General features: G+C 37.1%; 1 long non-coding RNA gene across 1 annotated transcript; it reads right to left on the bottom strand.

Moving 5' to 3' along the window:
• Positions 1-6,728: 6,728 nt before the first annotated feature.
• LOC127264702 (uncharacterized) lies at positions 6,729-18,502 on the bottom strand. Its single transcript, XR_007841840.1, has 3 exons — positions 18,318-18,502; positions 17,968-18,084; positions 6,729-6,783 (listed from the first exon to the last, which is right to left on the bottom strand). It is a non-coding gene; the product is annotated as an uncharacterized LOC127264702 (long non-coding RNA).
• Between the last annotated feature and the right edge of the window lie 960 nt (positions 18,503-19,462).

The following is a 19,462-nucleotide window of genomic DNA, read 5'->3' on the forward strand; positions in this document are numbered from 1 at the left end:
TCGAACACCGAATTCTGCCAAGAAACTAGAGAACTTTTCCCCTGTGAAAACCAGGCCTTGGTCGGTTGTTATAGACTGAGGAATGCCATATCTGTAAATAATTTGATTCAAAACGAAGTCTATCACCTCCTTCTGATCTACATTTTTCAAAGCAACCGCTTCTACCCATTTGGTAAAGTAGTCAGTCGCGACCAATATGAAACAATGATGTTTCGATGAAGCAGGATGTATCTTACCAATAATATCCATAGCCCATGATTTAAAAGGCCATGGTTTTGCCAAAAATTGCAATTCGGTTACTGGCAAATGGTTTAAATTTCCATGTCTCTGACATTCCTGGCAGCCTTTGGCAAATTGTATGCAATCTTCAAAAATCTTTGGCCAGAAAAAACCCAAACGATGAATGGCCCATCTCATATTCAGACCTGCCCGATGAGCTCCACATATCCCACCATGTACTTCTGTCATTACCTCTAGAGCTTCTTTAGACCCCAAACATTTCAAAAGTAAACCTTCAAATGATCTCTTATACAAAATTCCATTTATCAATTGAAAACGCAAAGCCTTCAATCGTGTCGCAACTGAAACACTTGCACCTGGATTCTGTAAATACGTGATAAGCTCTGTTCTCCAATCGGGCACTGTTTCACTGGTATCTTTGTGTCCGACTGTAACTAAGCCGTCGGGCTCCTGTCCGACAGTAACTACGCAGTCGGGCTCCTGTCCGATAGCCTCCTGCCCGACCGTAACTTCGCAGTCGGGCTCCTGTCCGACAGCCTCTTGCCCGACCGTAACTTCGCAGTCAGGCTCCTGTCCGACAGTCTCCTGCCCGACCGTGACCTCGTATATTGGGTCTGTCTTTCCTTCTATGCCCGACTTGACCTCCGACCACATATCCTCCAGAATTCCTTTACAGGCCCTTTGAGCCAACCCATCAGCACGTTGGTTTTCTTTCCTCGGAATGAACTCAATTATTACTTCTGAGATTTTTGTCAGTAACCGACCCACAATATCCCTGTATCTGCGAAGATGAGGATAATTGCAAACATATTGATTGTTTACCTGGTTGATTACTAATTGAGAGTCCCCCCTTATGATTACAAACTGGACCTTCCTGGCTATTAAAGCCTCCAAACCCAAAATTAAAGCTTCATATTCTGCCGAATTATGGGTCATGGCTTCCAATCGTAGTTGTAAGTTGATCTTTTGACCGTCAGGTCCTTGCAAAAAGACCCCTGCCCCTGATTTGTTTCCAGAGGTAGAACCATCAAAGAACATCAACCATGTTCTGGTACTTATATAAGGCACACATCCGACCTGTAGATTATCCAGATATGATGAACAACTAAATGGTCGGACACTATCACAAAGAGAATACCCGACTTGTGAGAATTCTGCTAAGAAGTCGGCTACTGCTTGTCCCTTGATTGCCCTCAGCGGGGAATGTTGAAGATCAAAAGGAGCCAATTTGATGGCCCACTTCATGAGTCTGCCCTTCATAGTAGGTCTCTGTAAAATCAATTTGATGAGATCCACCTTTGATATGACCTCAATTCTTCTGGGCAGCAAATAATGCTCGAGTTTAGTACAAGCGAAGACCAATGAATAACACATTTTTTCTGGCATAGTGTAATTCAATTCGGGTCCTGTAAGGGTTTTACTGAGATAGTAGATTGCCCTTTCCTTCCCGTCATCACCATCCTGTGCCAACAAACAGCTAACCACTTCATATGTATTTGCCAAATAAAGTTTGAGCGGCCGACCTTGTTTAGGAGGCATCAAGACTGGAGGGTGAACCAATGCCTGCTTGATAGCATCTAAAGCCGTCTGTTGATCGGGACCCCATTCAAAAGCATTTTTTCCAGCTTTCAACAATTTAGTAATGGGTCTGACCTTGCCAGCAGCATTAGAAATGAAACGCCTCAAATAGTTCACCTTACCCAAAAGACTTTGGATTTCTTTAACCGTCTTGGGTGGCCGACTGTCAAGAATGGCTTTAGCCTTATTGGCATCAATTTCAATTCCTCTCTCATGAACTAAAAATCCTAAAAAGCTCCCGGCTGATATTCCAAAAGCACACTTGGTTGGATTCATCTTCAACTTGTACTTCTTCATTCTTTCGAATGCCTCTTCAAGATTTCTCAAATGTTCGTCAAAACTGGAAGATTTAACAATAACATCATCAATATAAACTTCCATAGATTTGCCAATTAAATCATGAAAGATTGAATTCATGGCTCTTTGGTAAGTTGCCCCTGCATTCTTTAACCCGAATGGCATGACTGTCCATTCATAAATACCTAAAGCCCCTGGGCACCTGAATGCTGTCTTAGGAATGTCTTCTTCTGCCAGAAATATTTGGTTATAACCTGCATAACCATCCATCAGACTAAGGACTTTATGCCCTGCTGCTGCATCTATCAACATGTCGGCCATAGGCATCACATATTCGTCCTTAGGGGTAGCTAGATTCAAATCCCTGAAATCAATGCATATCCTTATCTTACCATTTTTCTTGACCACTGGCACAATGTTAGCCAGCCACTCCGCATAACGGCAAGGCTGAATGAAACCCACTTTGAGAAGTTTTTGGATTTCTTCCTTGATTTGAGGCATCAGATCCGGGCTCATTCGCCTTGGAGGTTGTTTGTAAGGTTTACAACCTTCCTTGATAGGCAATCGATGCTCTATTAGACTTCTTGTCAAACCAGGCATCTCTGAATAATCCCATGCTAAACAATCAATGTTGTTTCTAATAACTTCGAGCATCATTGTTTGTTGCTCTTTAGACAAATAACCACTTAACCTGATCACTTTTGGAACCAATTCGGTTCCTAAATTAAACTCCAATAATGGGTCTTGTGATGAAGCTGTTGGTTCTGTTTTTTCTAATAAATCGGGCCAACGAAATTGTTCATCTTCTTGGAGGTGAACATCAAGAATCTCTTTACTATTTTCTGCTTTATGTAATAACTGCTTTAAATAGAACTTATTAATAAGAGAACTACATACTTCTAAACTTGTATCATCCATAACAAACAAATTATATGGGAATGGGTGTGGCTTTATCATGAGCCATACAATAAAGGTGTTCTTTTAATAGAACATCGAGTTCTGGCCAGTGACTTTATAACCCTTGTTTGGGTATTCCCTGGCCATATACAATTGAGACATCGGAGCCAAATGACTGGAATAAAACACTGACTCTTCAACTTGTTCTGATACATCGAATGGGTTGTCATTTGCTTCCATTTTGAAGACCTGATTTCCTTCCCAGAACATTAACTGCTGGTGCAGTGTTGATGGTACACATTGAGAAGCATGAATCCAGTCTCTTCCCAGTAAGAGAGAATATGTAGTATCTGCGTCCACAATAAAGAAAACAGTGGAGATCTTTTTTGGTCCGACTTCAATTGTGGCAACCATCATACCTTCAGGCTTGGTCGGCTGCCCCGTAAAGCTTGTCATTTCGAATTCCACAGGAGACAGATCATGAATTCCTTTCCCTAGCTTCTTGAGAGTCTTCAATGGCATAACATTAAAGACTGCCCCATTATCCACAAAAACCTTTGTGATTGGTTTCCCGCAAATGTGAGCATTAACATACAGAGGTTTCAAATGGGAGATCGCACCCTCTGGAATAGGAGGAAACACTATCGAAGGTGTTTCCGACTGAGGCTCGGAATCTGAGTCTTTGCCCACTCTGTTTCCTCTAATTCATCATCTGCCAAGAATGCCCATAAAGGTTCGTCCATAGTATCATCTACCAGACTCGCCCACATCGGTTCATCTCTCATCTGATTAATCTCTGTCATTCGACAAGGGATTCGTGGTCCCAGACGAGATTTAACAGATCTTGAACTTTCCTCTGTAGTTACAACTTCTTCCTTTGTCTTATCCCGAGATTGAACCGTCAAAGATTCTATACGGAATTCTTCAGGAGATGGATTGATGTTAATCCGTTCACAATGTTGGCATCTAAAACCTCTAATTATTTCATCTGCCATTCCTTTACCTTTCCCCTGTCCCGACGAACTTCCTTTGGTATAGTCGGAAGCGCCTAATCCGTCGTTCGGTTGCTTTCCTGAACAGACCCGACTGGACCGACTTTTTGGAGATTGCATGGCTGCTCTCTGCTCGTTGGTCGTTTGTTCTGTAAAGACTCTAATGGACTGATCTCCTGCCAAGTGGTCGGCTGCTTTTTGTTCGTCGGTTCGTTGTTTTGCTGAAGGAACTCGTTTCCCATACTTTGCAGCATACCTGCGTTTGGCATTGCGAATCTGTGTACGATTCATACCTGGGAAACGAGGATCTATATCAACGGGTAAAGGCTTTTTATTTCGAGCCCAATTGTTCCCGACTGAACCTGTTTTTCTGGTCGGGTGGTCACGCACTAAAACCTTTTCTTTCACCTCCACATTAAAAGAACCGTCTGGACGGTCCCATTTTTCAGCGACTGGCCTTTCAACAACTTTGAGTCGTTCTTCCGGTCGGCCACTGTTTGGCTGACTTCCTTTTTTTGTTCCGGGGCTTGCCTGAGTTCGTTCCCCTGTTTGTCCATCATTGGCCGAACTTTTCCCTGTTTCCGAACTTGGTTGGATGTCAACCATTGCCGTTGTTACTTTCGGAAACGGTTGCTGGTCTACACCTAGAGTGATGTATTTGAGCCGACCTGTCTTGATGGCCTTTTGAATTTCCTTCCTGAAATGAGTACACTGACTTGTATTGTGTGTGAAAGAATTATGCCACTTGCAGTATGGTCTCCCTTTGATTTCTTCTTTAGTGGCCAGTTTTTGCCCCTTTGGAATACGGATCTGCCCATCAGTCAGTAAGATATCAAAGATTTCATCAGCTTTTGAACTATCAAACGTCGGTTGCTCCTTTCCTTCAGATCCTGGTACTGGCTTCAATTTGGGGCACACATAAGGTTTTCCAGAAAGGATTTCGGCTGCCATCTCTTCTGACTGATTAAAATCAAAGTCACATGTTTCTGTTCCCATACTCGCCATATGTTGGCCTCTATTACGCCTGTTATTCTGATCTTCCTCCCTGAACAAAGACTCTAAACGTCCAGCCTTAGATGCAAGACTTGCCAAATCCTCAACGTCCAGGGCAGTGAGTGCTCTTAAGCGAGTATGCATATTCCGGACCACTAAATTGGTCATCTCTTTCTCACTGATTACTGTAGGACATCGCCCCTTCATCAATCGCACCCTTTCTATAAACTGTGAAGCAGATTCTTCTGGATACTGTCTCAATTCTAGTAAATCAGTTAAAGAAACAACTGGTAAAGGATTGAAGAATCTAGCGTGAAATGCCATCTCCAGTCCTTCCCATGTCTGAATTTGTCCAGGAGGCAGACTTACAAACCACGAAAACGCCGTTCTAGTAAGAGATAAACCAAACAGCTGCAACTTATAAAAAGGGTTATTGCCAACTTCTCCTAATTGTGCTGTGAACCGACCAACATGTTCTATGGTGGAAGATCCGTCCTCCCCTGAGAATGCATGAAAATCGGGTGGTCGATAATTCCTTGGGAGGGGGTGTTCATTAATGATCCTTTCTGGGAAAGGTCTCTGATATGCAGGGCGATTAGTCATCTGAGGAGTTAGCCCGAACTGATCCCTTAATATATGTGCAATCTCATCAGGATCTACATGAAAGCGTTGCTGATCAGGAACATGGAAAGGATCCTGCACAGGAATATGGATAGGATCATGTATATATCCTCCAGGCCTGTCCTCCCTTGTATTGTTCGGCTGCGGACTGGAAACCCTTGGTCCCAGCGGAACAGTGTTGGGAAACGTGAGAGGAGATTTTCCCCTATCCGTTCGGTTGGGATTTGTGGCACTTGGAAACGTACTATCCACGAATGATGGCCCTGCGAAATTTGTCTGTAGTCTGGATGATGATATTCCTGGTGGAGTTTGAGTGGGTTGAAGACTAACCCTTGACAGTGCTTGATCCAACATGTTCTGTATGAGATTTTGTTGTTCACGCAACATGTTCGTTTGTTGCTCACGCAACATATTCTGCATAACCAAAGTATGCTGGTTGTTCATTTGTTGAACATAAGACCACCAATCAGTTGGTGGTTGTGGGTTTTCCCCGGCATTTGGCACAATAGGTGGTGGAACGGATTCTCCCGCCGGTGCCGAAGATGATTGCGGTTGTGAACCTGCCATATGGACCCTTCCGATGATTCGGCCGGATCTAAGACGTATGAAATTATCGCCGGAATTGAAATGAGCAATTGTGTCTTGCTCCCACTGTGGTCGCCAATTTGTTGATGTAATTTTTCAACAAAAATAAAGTAAAATTCAAAGATATAGAAAATATCCTTAAACTTGATTAATTAGTGCTTGAGATTAGGAATCTCTAAACACTGTATGGTACAGAAAATAAACTGGAAAATAAAAGACTGAAATTTAAAGTGGTGATCCCCAAATCTGACTTTGCTTTGTTGAAGTTGATTGAAGATACCTTGCCAAATGATGATCCAAAACCTTAAATATTCTCTAGGAAACTGTACTGAAAACCGTCGCCCGAACGGTTACAATGTCTCCTTCCCAACCGTCTTCCAACCCTTCTCCTGCTGACACGTGTCCTCAGCAGACCAAAATTATCCCTATATTTCACTCTTTGAGCCGACCACAGACCTTCCGCCCTTTTGGCCCGACTTCGTCCTTCGCCCGACCTGCTTCTTCGCCCGACCTTACTTGGGCCGACCTCCGCATCAGCCGCCCTCCGTCTTTGACCGAAGACCTCCGCGTCTGTCCGTACCTCTTCCTTGCCCGACCTTCCTCTTGACAAACTTCCGCGTCTGCCCGACTTCGCCTTCCATCCGATCTACGGTTTACCCAACTTGGGTACACCTTTTTCTTTTAGACTCCGCCCGACCTGAATACAGCCCGAACTGCTGATCACGGACAACCATCTCTTGGTAATACCTGAGTCTGGATTTGGATCAATTCTTGAGATCTTAACTTTCTTCCTTTTCCCGACCTGAAAGCCTCCCGACCTGCGGACTTCCCGTCCTGATGACTTTCCGTCTTGAGGACCTCCCGACCTAAAAACCTTCCGACCTGAGGTCTTTCCGTCATGGGGACTTTCCGTCTTGAGGGCCTTCCGACCTGAAGACCTTCCGCCCTTTAGTCTTTCCGTCCTGAGGACTTTCCGTCTTATATTTTTCCTTAGAAATAAACCTATTTTCCTTGATTTCCTCACGGTGTCCTTCAGCCAGTTCAATCAACTCTATTGCCAGGCCCATTCTTCTTTTTACCTTGGGCTTTTAACCTAATTCTAAATTTCGTACGTAACAATTATATATTATTTTGTCGTGAAAATTATATATATATATATCTTATAGTAGTATTATAGATATTTTATTATTTTGTTGTATACATTTTTTATCATATCATAATTTTTAAATAATTTTGAATAATATTTAAATACTTCTTTTTAGAAATATATATAATTTTTTAATTATTTTTTATATGATAACTAAAGAATATATTATTATTTGGAATGTATATACTGAAAGTACTCATTACAATTTTGATTTAATACTTTAATCATTTACTAATATATATATATATATTTTTTTAATATTTTGCAATATTTTTCAATTATTTTACATATTCGTTATTTTGTGTTACTTTTTCATTTCATGGTTTTGCTTTGTTATTTTAATTATCTACTGTTTTGATTTAATATTATGATTATCTATTGATATATTTACAGCTTTAAATATGTATCTTTTACTACATCCGTCCAGCCACAAAGTATATAGTAGCTTTTTGGTATTGATATTTAAATATTAATTATTATATGAAAACGTAATACAAATAAAGAGAAAATGATAAAAAATACATCTATTAGTCTTTTATAATACAAATACAATCATATTTTTGGAGTAAACTATACAAATATAATTTTTTTTTAATGTTAAATACAATTGCGCAAAAACATATGATTTAAAGGTAATATTATTTTTTATCCACATGCATTTTTAAAATTTTCAATTTTGAAGTTTTGATTTGTTATTTTAATTATCTACTAATAATTTCATAGTTTTGATTTAGTGATTTAATTATTTACTAATATTTTTTAGTTTGAAATCATTATTTTTATTATTTACTAATCTACTATTTGAAATTGAAGCAGATAATTATATATTTATGAATCTAGCAATTTTCGTTTCTTTGTGCAATATATTTAACTATGTCATTTATTTAGCAGATAATTCTTTAATTGGTTGTAGTTTGGCAATTTCACAGTTTTGATTTAGTATTTTGATTATTTAAAAATGATTTTATAGTTTTGTATTTGAAGTTTTAATTACTTACTAATAGTTCTACTGTTGACATTTTTATTATTTACTAATTTGTTATTTAAAATTGAAATAAATTATTTTTTACTAATTTGATAAATAAAATGAGCAACTTAGAATGTCTATTATACTCTCTATGTCTATATATAATAACTTGATATGACTTTTTGAATATATTTTGCAAATATCCAATCCGTTGTTTGTTCAACAAGTAATTTTTTATTTTGTTGTATTTTATAATATTGATTTGGTGCTTTAACTATCTACTAATAATTCAACCATTTTGATTTTGTTGTTTTGATTACTTACTAATACTATGGAAAAATTGCAAAAACTAACTCACATGTATACTTCATTATCACTTTTGTTGTTATGTATTTATCTCTTTTGTTGTTATGTATTTATCTCGCTGACAAAATATATCCTACATGTTTGCAAATGTCGTTATTTCTATCATTTAGTCGCGCGTGATCGTGCGTAGTGTGAATGTCACGCACGGGCAAAAGATATAAATAACGATTTTTGTAAACATATGAGATATAAATATAAGACAAAAGTGATAATAGAGTGTAAGTGTGAGATATCTTTTGCATTTCTTGTCATTTACTGTGCATGTAATTATTTGCTTTGCTATGTTTGTATTTTTTATAATTTTGATTTGATTTTTGATTATTTACTAATACTTTTATAGTTTTAAATCAATAGTTTTATTATTTACTTACCTATTATTTGAAATTAAAATAAATTGGTGTCTTCTTATATCATTTCAATAATTTATATTAGCCGTGCAATGCACGGGTGTCACCGCTAGTTTAATATATTTTGATAAAAAAAAATCCATATTTATTTATATTTATATTAAAATTATTTAGTTTTATATATCAATATTTATATCATTTAGTAAAAAATAAATTTTAGATAATAAAAAAATATAAAAACATAAAAAAAATAATTAATATAATATTAATACATATATATAAAAAAATGGAATTTCTTGGACATTAGATTTTTTGCATTTTTTTTAAATATTTATATTGGAGCCTTGCTGGAGGAGGGAGAGGCTATATCTGAGAGCAAATACAATAATCTCTCAACTAATGGCCTCTCAGTACCTATGGAGGCAATATTCGACTAAACACCAGGAAAAAACTATGCAATGATAAATCTTTCCAGGCAGAAAAAACGAGAGGGCTTGAAGATGGTTTCGTGAAGCAGAGGCGCATCGCAAGTCCATTCATCATCATCATTTTCTCTCTTCTCTTTTCTTTCTCCCTCTCGTTTTTCGCAAATACCTAATTCCCAAAAAACTCATAATTTTCAAATCGAATCAAAATCTCCAATCCAAGATCCAGAACTCTCAATGCCACCGACGATTCACCAACAGAGCAGAAATCCTTGGGTATCGACCAATTTCTCGACACTCAACAGGTGATTTCAAATTTATAATGGATTGTAGGGTTTGGAAATTCCTCGTTTCGATTGACTTAGGCTTTCTTCGAGTAAGAACCACTAATTATGTATATGTATGTTTGTATTGTACAATTGCTTGTAGAAGATTTGAATGAGAATGTCATTCATTGGTTGCTGTCGGATTTGCTTTTTGCTTGTTCATGAACATCACATTACAAGTTAATCATGTGTTTTTATATGATTTCAAGTTATTCTTGTAATTTTATATGATATTAACATATGCGTACACATGTTATATAGCTACAATTTTTGCTAAATTATTGTGCCCATGTAAAGCTAGAAACTATGATTCTTGAAATGATTCTTATGTTGTTTATCTATTTTTTATTCAACTGCTTTGTGTTAGAACCAACTATTGGGATAAAAAAAAACTATTGTTCTTGACTCTTGAATCTTCACATTTTATGCGAATTGTATAAATACTTATTTACTAATGTTGAGGTACTTTTTTTGACAAGATTCAATACTTTCTTCTATTGCATACAATTTGCTATTTGACTCTAAAACTTGTTTATTTGAATCTTTTTTTCTTTTAAAACTTGTTAGACTATAAGAAGGATCATGACTGATACAATGGATGGCGATCCAAAGGTTGAGGTACATGAGTTAGTCGATTTGTCCCAAGCTACCAACAGGCCACAAGCACAACCCCCAAATTCAACTACATGTACCCAAAATAGTCCGAACCTGGCTCCCCAAGGACAACTATTCCTGAATCCATCAAGTATGAATTTCAATCATCCTTTCTCACATATGAACTACTATCCACAATCAAATGAACCATTTTTTTTTATCCATATGTGTGGAATTTCTCATCACCTACACCACCATCTCGGTTTCCATATAATGAGACTCACTCCTCACAAACAAATCCTTCACCATTCCATACCAACCGTCCTACAATTCAAAATGAAGAACCTTCTCAGGGCAATCCAATTTCAAGGTGAACAGAGAGCAACCAACGTGCGAGTAAAAATTGGTCCACATAAGAGGATGTAGAGTTGGAAAAAAGCTTGGTGTAATGTGGGAACTGATTCGCGGGTTGGTGTCGGTCAAAAGAGACAAAGGTTGTGGGACCGAATATGTGAAAAGTTTATTATTCTCATGGAAGACAATCACGGGGTTACTAGAGCTGAAAATAAAAGAACCCCAGGTGGATGTGAGAACCGATGGTTAGAGATTCAGAAGAATTGCACTAAATGGTGTGGTGTAAGAGTTCTAGCAGAACCACAGTATCGTAGTGGCTGGAGTCCGGCGGATTTTGTAAGTCCATGATCTTTTCTATAATCAAAAGCATTACTTTATTTGACTTATATTTATTCATCTAGGTAACTAATCTATACCATGTCTTATGAACAATACTGCCATGAGACATTTCTGGAAAAACACAAAACCAAGTTCAAATATGAGTCATGCTGGCATATTTTGAAAGAGCAACCAAAATGGATGGAATTTTCAAGAGAAAAGAAAAAAAGAACAGATAATCGATCATGTAATATTGAAAAAGAGTTAGCTAGGGAAGCATCACCGCATACTAATGGAGAACCATTGTCACCAACAACCACTATTGATTCGACTATAGGGGCCTTCCAAATGGAAATAGATTCCAATGCGAAAGCGCCGTCTTTGTCCAAATTAGGTGGGTTTGCAGCAGTGAATTAAGAACGACCAATTAGGGTTAAAAAAGCTAAATCATATGGTAATTTGAAAACTCAGAAACAACGCCGGATAAAGAGGTATGAACAGTCGCAATCCTCGTTAGCACGGACTCTAACTATAGGATTAATGAACTTAGATTCAGTTAATCATGAGAGATGGACCTAACTAGAGGAACTGGATCTTTTGAGGGAGTCAAAACAAGATCAACGTTACGATCTCATTTCCACACGGCAAGCAAAAAGGTAATTTTTGTTATGTTACTGTTATGAATTAATGTTCATATATGTTTATATTTCTTTTTTTCACACATGGCTGAATTTTTTCGACATATACTATTTTAGCATCAAATGGAAATAATTAAAGAAATGGCTAATCTTCACCACGAACATGAGAGCATTGGGGATAAGTTGATGATTGCTATAAATAAATTGAAAGAAATGGATCCCGACAATTTAGAGTCGGATGTGGAGAAGACTTGTTACGCAATCAGGAAAAAACGAGTAGAACACTACACTCGAATGTTCAACAGTAAGTACTACTTGAATTCCTTAGTTCAGTGGTTAAATTATTGTTAACTTTACCTAATGTCTGAGCAGAGATTCAAACAACACTTGATGCAAAGGATGACTTGAATGAAACAATGGTTTTTGAGTCTGGAACAAGCCTTCGAGGAGCTGAAAGTCTTTTCGATGACACGGTCATCTCAAATTAAAGTTGGTTATCAACAATCAAGTTTTATTTTTCTATTATAAATATAATTTTCTGACATATATGCTACTGGAATCAGGTTTACTACCTACAACCGTTGGCAGCCTCACCACTGGTTATTTTGAAAGGGTGATCTGACTACTAAATTCCAATTCGAAAGTACTGATTGCCTAGTTATTAATTTTGTTACCTACAACCATGGGCAGCCTTACCACTGGTTATTTTGAATGGGTGATCTAACTGTAAAACTCTAATTCGAAAGTACTGATTGCCTAGTTATTAATTTTGTTTTGTATTTGATGGATTGGATATGGGAGACTTGCTAGATTATGGTTTACTCCCTGAAGTTTGATATTGATGGATTGGTTTTGTTTTGGACTTGATGCATGGGTGATTTATCGTTGTATTTTCCACTATGTAGGATTGGTTTTGTTTAGAAGTTGATGGATGAATTAGTTAATATATGTACTAACAACTTACAAGTTACGGGATTTGGCTGCCATAATTCCGCTGGCACTTTGAACTCTTCTGCCTGCATCTCTTGTGTTTCAGTTACATTTGTTTCGACAACTGTTTTATTTTCCTATTTGCATCATCATTTTATGAATTAAATGGTTGTTGGAGGTGATTTCGTTGAATTACATGTAAGTGTGGATTTATATGATTTGTGTAGGATGTTGATAAAAGGGAAAAGATGGTGAGGCGTATGTGGAATGTGTACAAACACAGTAATATAGTTAGGCTGCCAATGGAAATGAATTTACTTAAATTAGCCTACTTATTATGCATTTTCATTAAAAAGTGATGAGATATTTACTTCCAAGAAATTTCATAAGATACCATGCCCCAAAGTGTAGGGATATATATAGATATATGTAATAAAATTGATCATGTCATTTTTATTTCATTATAGTGACAACTACTTCTCTTCCATCTCCAATTTCCAATTTTATAATATAAAAGCAACTCAATAAATAGATAGGGAAACTATTATCTCAAAATACAAGTTTGTGCATATCCAGTTGGACCAGCTATGCACTTTCAAGCAAAAACAAGGAAAAACATACAAAAATAAAATTGGTATTAGTTGGAATCAATGACAGACTATTATTTTTACACAATTTAGCTGTAAGTAAGTCCATCCCAGGGTTTTATTTCATGAAAAACTGAAACAACTTCCAAAATCTTATACACAAACTATTTCATTCAATACAGATTTGTACAACTATCACAAACTATTATTTGTACACAGATTGGCTCTACAAAATTATTCATCTGTTATCACGTACATATTTTTTGTCATGCCATGGAATACATTTAAAAGGAAAAACAACAAAGTAATATACATTTGTTCCATTACTTGAAAATATAACCAAAGCACCAATAATACACACAACTTAGGCATACATCCACACAACTTAGAAGCTTAGATACATTAGCTACTACTGTTGCACAAGAAGTTACTGCTAATCTCCATAAATCATAAAAATTCTAATGCATAGAACCTAGTGGATGGATTAATACATAGAGCACAAATGCAATATGTTAATAGAAGTACTGCATCATCCCCGTCAAATATGTTCTCCTCCATACAACATCCATTAATGATTTATGAGATCAGCCTGCAAATTTTCATTTGTGATTGTATTACGAATTCCTAGTCTTACTCGGTACAAGATACGAACATGTTCAACCGATTGCGCAAGATCTGGATGGCTTTGATCTTCTTCAGTTGGAGGTGTCCACTCAGGTAAGTTTTGGCCACGTTCGTCTTCAATAATCATGTTGTGTAGGATGTGTAGCAAATCACATGTCTGTCTTATTCTTGCTGGGATTTGTAGGATGCGCTATTTCTGTTGAAGCACCCTGAACACTCTTTCATTATCTTTACGGCAAGCCTCTTGCAATGTTGTAAAAGCTCTTTCTTTCGTAGTCACAGGAGTTTTGACAGCTTGCATGAAAACAACATGTCTTGGATATATTCCATCAACCAAATAGTAAGGCAGATTATAACGCATCTCGTTGACCTCATATTCAACATGACGTGCAGTTCCATCCATGTATTTATCGAACAACGGAGAATGATCCAACACAATGACATTATTATTTGTCCCAGGCATGCCATATCCACAAATCCTGCGATGCGGCAACTTCTAAGATTAAAGATGGATAGCCATAACGACCATTGTATTGACCCCTCCACGCCACATGACAAACATCACAATGCCAATGCATAAAATCCAAAGACCCGATCATTCTCGGGAATCCAAGTTCATTATTCTCAGCTAATAAACATGCAAGGTCTTATGGAGTTGGATCACGTAGGTATTGTTGCTTGTAAAGAGAGATTATTGTGTGACAGAACTCCATGGTTGCTTATGTTGCAGACGTCCCCCCTATCCTTATAACCTCATCGACACTATCAAAATAACATCCATATACGAGAACACGAATGGCCACCATCACCTTCTGAAGAGGTGAAAGACCACGCCTATTCGTACAATCACTACGTTGTGTGAAATACTGATTTCTACTGCACACTTCGTTGAGAATTCTAGAGAATAGTTCACGACGCATCCGAAACCTCCTTCTGAAATAAGATTCTGGAAATCGAGGCGTGTCAGAAAAGTAATCACGCCACAACTCTTCATGCCTCCCTTCACGATCACGCGAAATGTAAGTTCTTCTCACCGTTGCGTTCTCCTCTTCAAATGTTGAGATAATAGGTAAGGAGGCATGCAACCATTGAATGCTACGCTGTTCAATTTGTAAATATTGTAGTCGCCTCAAACGCCTTTCTCTTGCGATGTTACGATCTTCTGCCCAGAAATAAGTCTCTTTATCGCAAATGTTAGCTTCTTCGTCATAACTATCCATGATAGAAAGTATGAGGAGTAAAAGATGTTATGAACTAATACTTACAATCATGGAGTAGGAAATATCATATTAATATATATGTAGAGCAAAAGAATCATTCACGAGTGTGAATTCGACTTATAGACATATAGACTTAGCTTTCTTTAGAATACTCATTTGATTTGATTGAATTCATATACAAGATGAAACATGATTGCACTAGGTTTGCAGTCCTATGAACACCATGTGACACAAGAGCACAAATTTTAAGTACAAACATTTTAAAAATATGGTGTCAACACTCATTCTAATCAAATGCCATGTTGATTGATGTCTAGAAATTTGCATTATTCAAATACATTCAAATAAAAATTGTAATTATCATCAACTCAATTCACACTCTAAACCGATCAATATCTACTTTGGCTAAAAAACAACATGCAAATACAAACCTTTTAAATTAAAAAACAAAAAATCCCAGTAAAAAAAGAAAGAAAAACAAATTGACAAGCCTAAAAACAATTACGGAAATTACAATTTTGTGCAGAAAACACACTGTCGATCTTAAGCTCATGTAGGTTTTGGATTGTCAATTTTTCGACTATAATTCCCAATTTCAAGTGTTTTCTATTCAAAAGATTGATTCTTCATACTTGTGAGCCGAAGAAAAGGTTTCGAATTGGTTTGGGCAGAGAATGTCTGGAAAGAAAGTCTAAAAAAAATTGATTTTGTCTATTGTCGTACATAATGGAAAAGTCAATCTTTTGCTTACTGTGGTTAAATTTTACAAAAATTAAATAGAGGGTATAAATGATCAGGACACGTCAGCTTCGGGCTTCTGACTGGAGACTTTTATCGGGTTGATTACTGTATTGGCTCTAAGTGGAGTTCCCCTTTTCAGTTGGTCAAGTAAATTAGATTTGACATAACAAATTACTCTCTTTTATTGTGTCCATTTTTTAATTTTTGTTGTTCTACCTATTTTTTTATTTTTTTAAAAAAAATAAAAAAATTATAAAATTTTTATTTTACTTTAATTTTTTTTTAATTTATATATTTTTAAATTTTAATTAGACTAATTAGTTATTTTAATTTTAATCTATAATTATTTTTATTATACGATAATTATTTTCATTAATACAATTTAAAATATTTACTAATTCTACAATTTCTAAATTCTCGCGTTTACCGTAAAGAGGCACCGTAGCCGAGACAGAGGGAGTATTAGGTAAATCATATATGGCGAGTAAGATTTGGAGGCGTAAGGTCACGAGTTAAATCATCCCCTACTAGATATTTTCTCCGTCTCAATTCAAAGTATTTTTTTTTTATTATTTTCGTCAGTCTCATTCAAAAGTATATATTTCTTATTTTTAGTAAAAATAATCACACACCAATACTAAAATACTATTAACTTTTATTTAAATGACAAATATATTACATGTACAATTATTTTTTACATAAAGTCGAAAGAAGAAAACATCAATATATTTTACACATTTTCACTAACCAATAAGATACTACTCCCTTCGTCCTACTTAATTTGTCAACTCTTTCTCTTTTCGTTCGTTCCACATAATTTGTCATTTCTTTTTTTTTTTAAATATAATTATACACTTTAATCACATTTTAAAATTCATAATTCATATTTTTTTAATTTTAATTAAACTAATTAATTATCTTAATCTTAATCTATAATTATTTTTATTAAATTATAATTATTTCTACTAATACACTTCTTAATTACTTACTAATTACACAATACCTAAATTTATATGTCTAAACTAAATGAGACAAATTAGCTAAGACGGAAATAGTATTATTTTTAATGTACTATAAAACTCCAGAGAACCCCATTTAAATGAGATGGAGGGAGTATATATTTATATTATTTTCATTTTTATGAATTAAATATAGTATTTTAAATAGAATTTTATCACTATTTAACTTTGCAAAAATATTAAATCAAATCATTTTTTTCTTCATAAAATATCAAATTAATTTATAATTTTTTACTATTTTTAAAATTTCAAAACCTCAAAATTATTTCATCTAAATGGAGCCCGTGACTTTGTGATTTTCTTAAATTTTTATATAAATAATAGTTTAAGTTGATTTTGTATGAAATGAAATACTAATAGAGTTTCATAAAAAATATAAGAATTTTATAACAAATAAAATTTAAAAAAAATATAAAAATAATGAGAATCTTAATATGTAATTTCTTAGGAAATTAAATTTTTCAGTAAATGGATACTTTTCACGAAAAGAAAGATCGAAAATAAAGTCTAAATAAATATCTAAATACACTACTCTTGACAAACCGTCCTTATACTTATCTCTTTCCTCTGGCTAAATGATTTGAACAATCTCATTCAAATAACGTTTGAAAAAGTATCTTTGGCTAGTAGAGTTTCTTATATCGTTCAAATATATATATATATGTTGATGTAATTTTTCAACAAAAATAAAGTAAAATTCAAAGATATAGAAAATATCTTTAAACTTGATTAATTAGTGCCTGAGATTAGGAATCTCTAAACACTGTATGGTACAGAAAATAAACTGGAAAATAAAAGACTGAAATTTAAAGTGGTGATCCCCAAATCTGACTTTGCTTTGTTGAAGTTGATTGAAGATGCCTTGCCAAATGATGATCCAAATCCTTAAATATTCTCTAGGAAACTGTACTGAAAACCGTCGCCCGAACGGTTACAACGTCTCCTTCCCAACCGTCTTCCAATCCTTCTCCTGCTGACACGTGTCCTCAGCAGACCAAAATTATCCCTATATTTCACTCTTTGAGCCGACCACAGACCTTCCGCCCTTTTGGCCCGACTTCGTCCTTCGCCCGACCTGCTTCTTCGCCCGACCTCACTTGGGCCGACCTCCGCATCAGCCGCCCTCCGTCTTTGACCGAAGACCTCCGCGTCTGTCCGAACCTCTTCCTTGCCCGACCTTCCTCTTGACAGACCTCCGCGTCTGCCCGACTTCGCCTTCCATCCGATCTACGGTTTACCCAACTTGGGTACACCTTTTTCTTTTAGACTCCGCCCGACCTGAATACAGCCCGAACTGCTGATCACGGACAACCATCTCTTGGTAGTACCTGAGTCTGGATTTGGATCAATTCTTGAGATCTTAACTTTCTTCCTTTTCCCGACCTGAGGGCCTCCCGACCTGCGGACTTCCCATCCTGATGGCTTTCCGTCTTGAGGACCTACCGACCTGAAGACCTTCCGCCCTTTAGTCTTCCCGTCCTGAGGACTTCCCGACCTGAGGGCCTCCCGACCTGCGGACTTCCCGTCCTGATGACTTTCCGTCTTGAGGACCTCCCGACCTAAAAACCTTCCGACCTGAGGTCTTTCCGTCCTGGGGACTTTCCGTCTTGAGGGCCTTCCGACCTGAAGACCTTCCGCCCTTTAGTCTTTCCGTCCTGAGGACTTTCCGTCTTATATTTTTCCTTAGAAATAAACCTATTTTCCTTGATTTCCCCACGGTATCCTTCAGCCAGTTCAATCAACTCTATTGCCAGGCCCATTCTTCTTTTTACCTTGGGCTTTTAACCTAATTCTAAATTTCGTACGTAACAACTTGCCCGCCGCCAAGGGACTTTCAAACGCCATTTAACAATCAATGTTTGGAAGTTCATAAATCACCACCCTCTTGAAAAATTCCCTTAGCAACTGCACCAGTTACTGCAACACTCCTGATTAACTTCCTTCTCCGCAATACGAGCTTTTGTGAATCACAATCCCAAAACACTCTAACCATGGCGAATCGATACATTCCTGCCCTTCCTTTCGACGGAACCCTCCCAGAGGGCCCGTTTTCAGCCTCGAAAGTACTAACTCCGACGATCCGCCCATATTGCACTACTCCTGAAGACTCAAATCGGATGAGGGAAGTTTTGGAATCTCGAAATTCCTTGGCTATCAACAACCCTAACTACCAAGCAGTTCGCATTCGAGACAGCATCAAAACCCATCTCACAGACCCAAAAGATCCTTACCGCTCTTGGTATCGACGGGTAGCGGAACACTTCCAGACCCAATGGCGATCTCAAAAAATCGACCAAGCAATACTATTGTCCACCATGCCGATCAATCTGCACGAGAAGGTGCTCCTAGCCATGTCTGCCTTCTGGAATGCGGAAAATGGGACTTTTCTCTTACCATCGGGCCCCTTTGGTCCAACTCTTATGGATGTGGCAATGATCGCGCATCTCCCAGTCGTGGGTGAAGACCCTGTGATGGGAGCCCTAGATGGGCAGGAGCCATCAGAAGACCATCCAGGGTGGTCTTTACAAGGTGTGAAGGAATGGGGCTGGACAAAGTTCGCAACCGATCAGCAAGGGGCTCCAGGGACCCCCGTGACCGACCGGGAGCATACTGCCTTTATCCTTTTTTGGCTTTGTAGGTACGTCATTGTTTCCCC

The sequence above is a fragment of the Andrographis paniculata genome, unplaced genomic scaffold (genome assembly GCF_009805555.1).
Source record: "Andrographis paniculata isolate CXL003 unplaced genomic scaffold, ASM980555v1 Contig71END, whole genome shotgun sequence".
NCBI classification, from domain to species: domain Eukaryota; kingdom Viridiplantae; phylum Streptophyta; class Magnoliopsida; order Lamiales; family Acanthaceae; genus Andrographis; species Andrographis paniculata.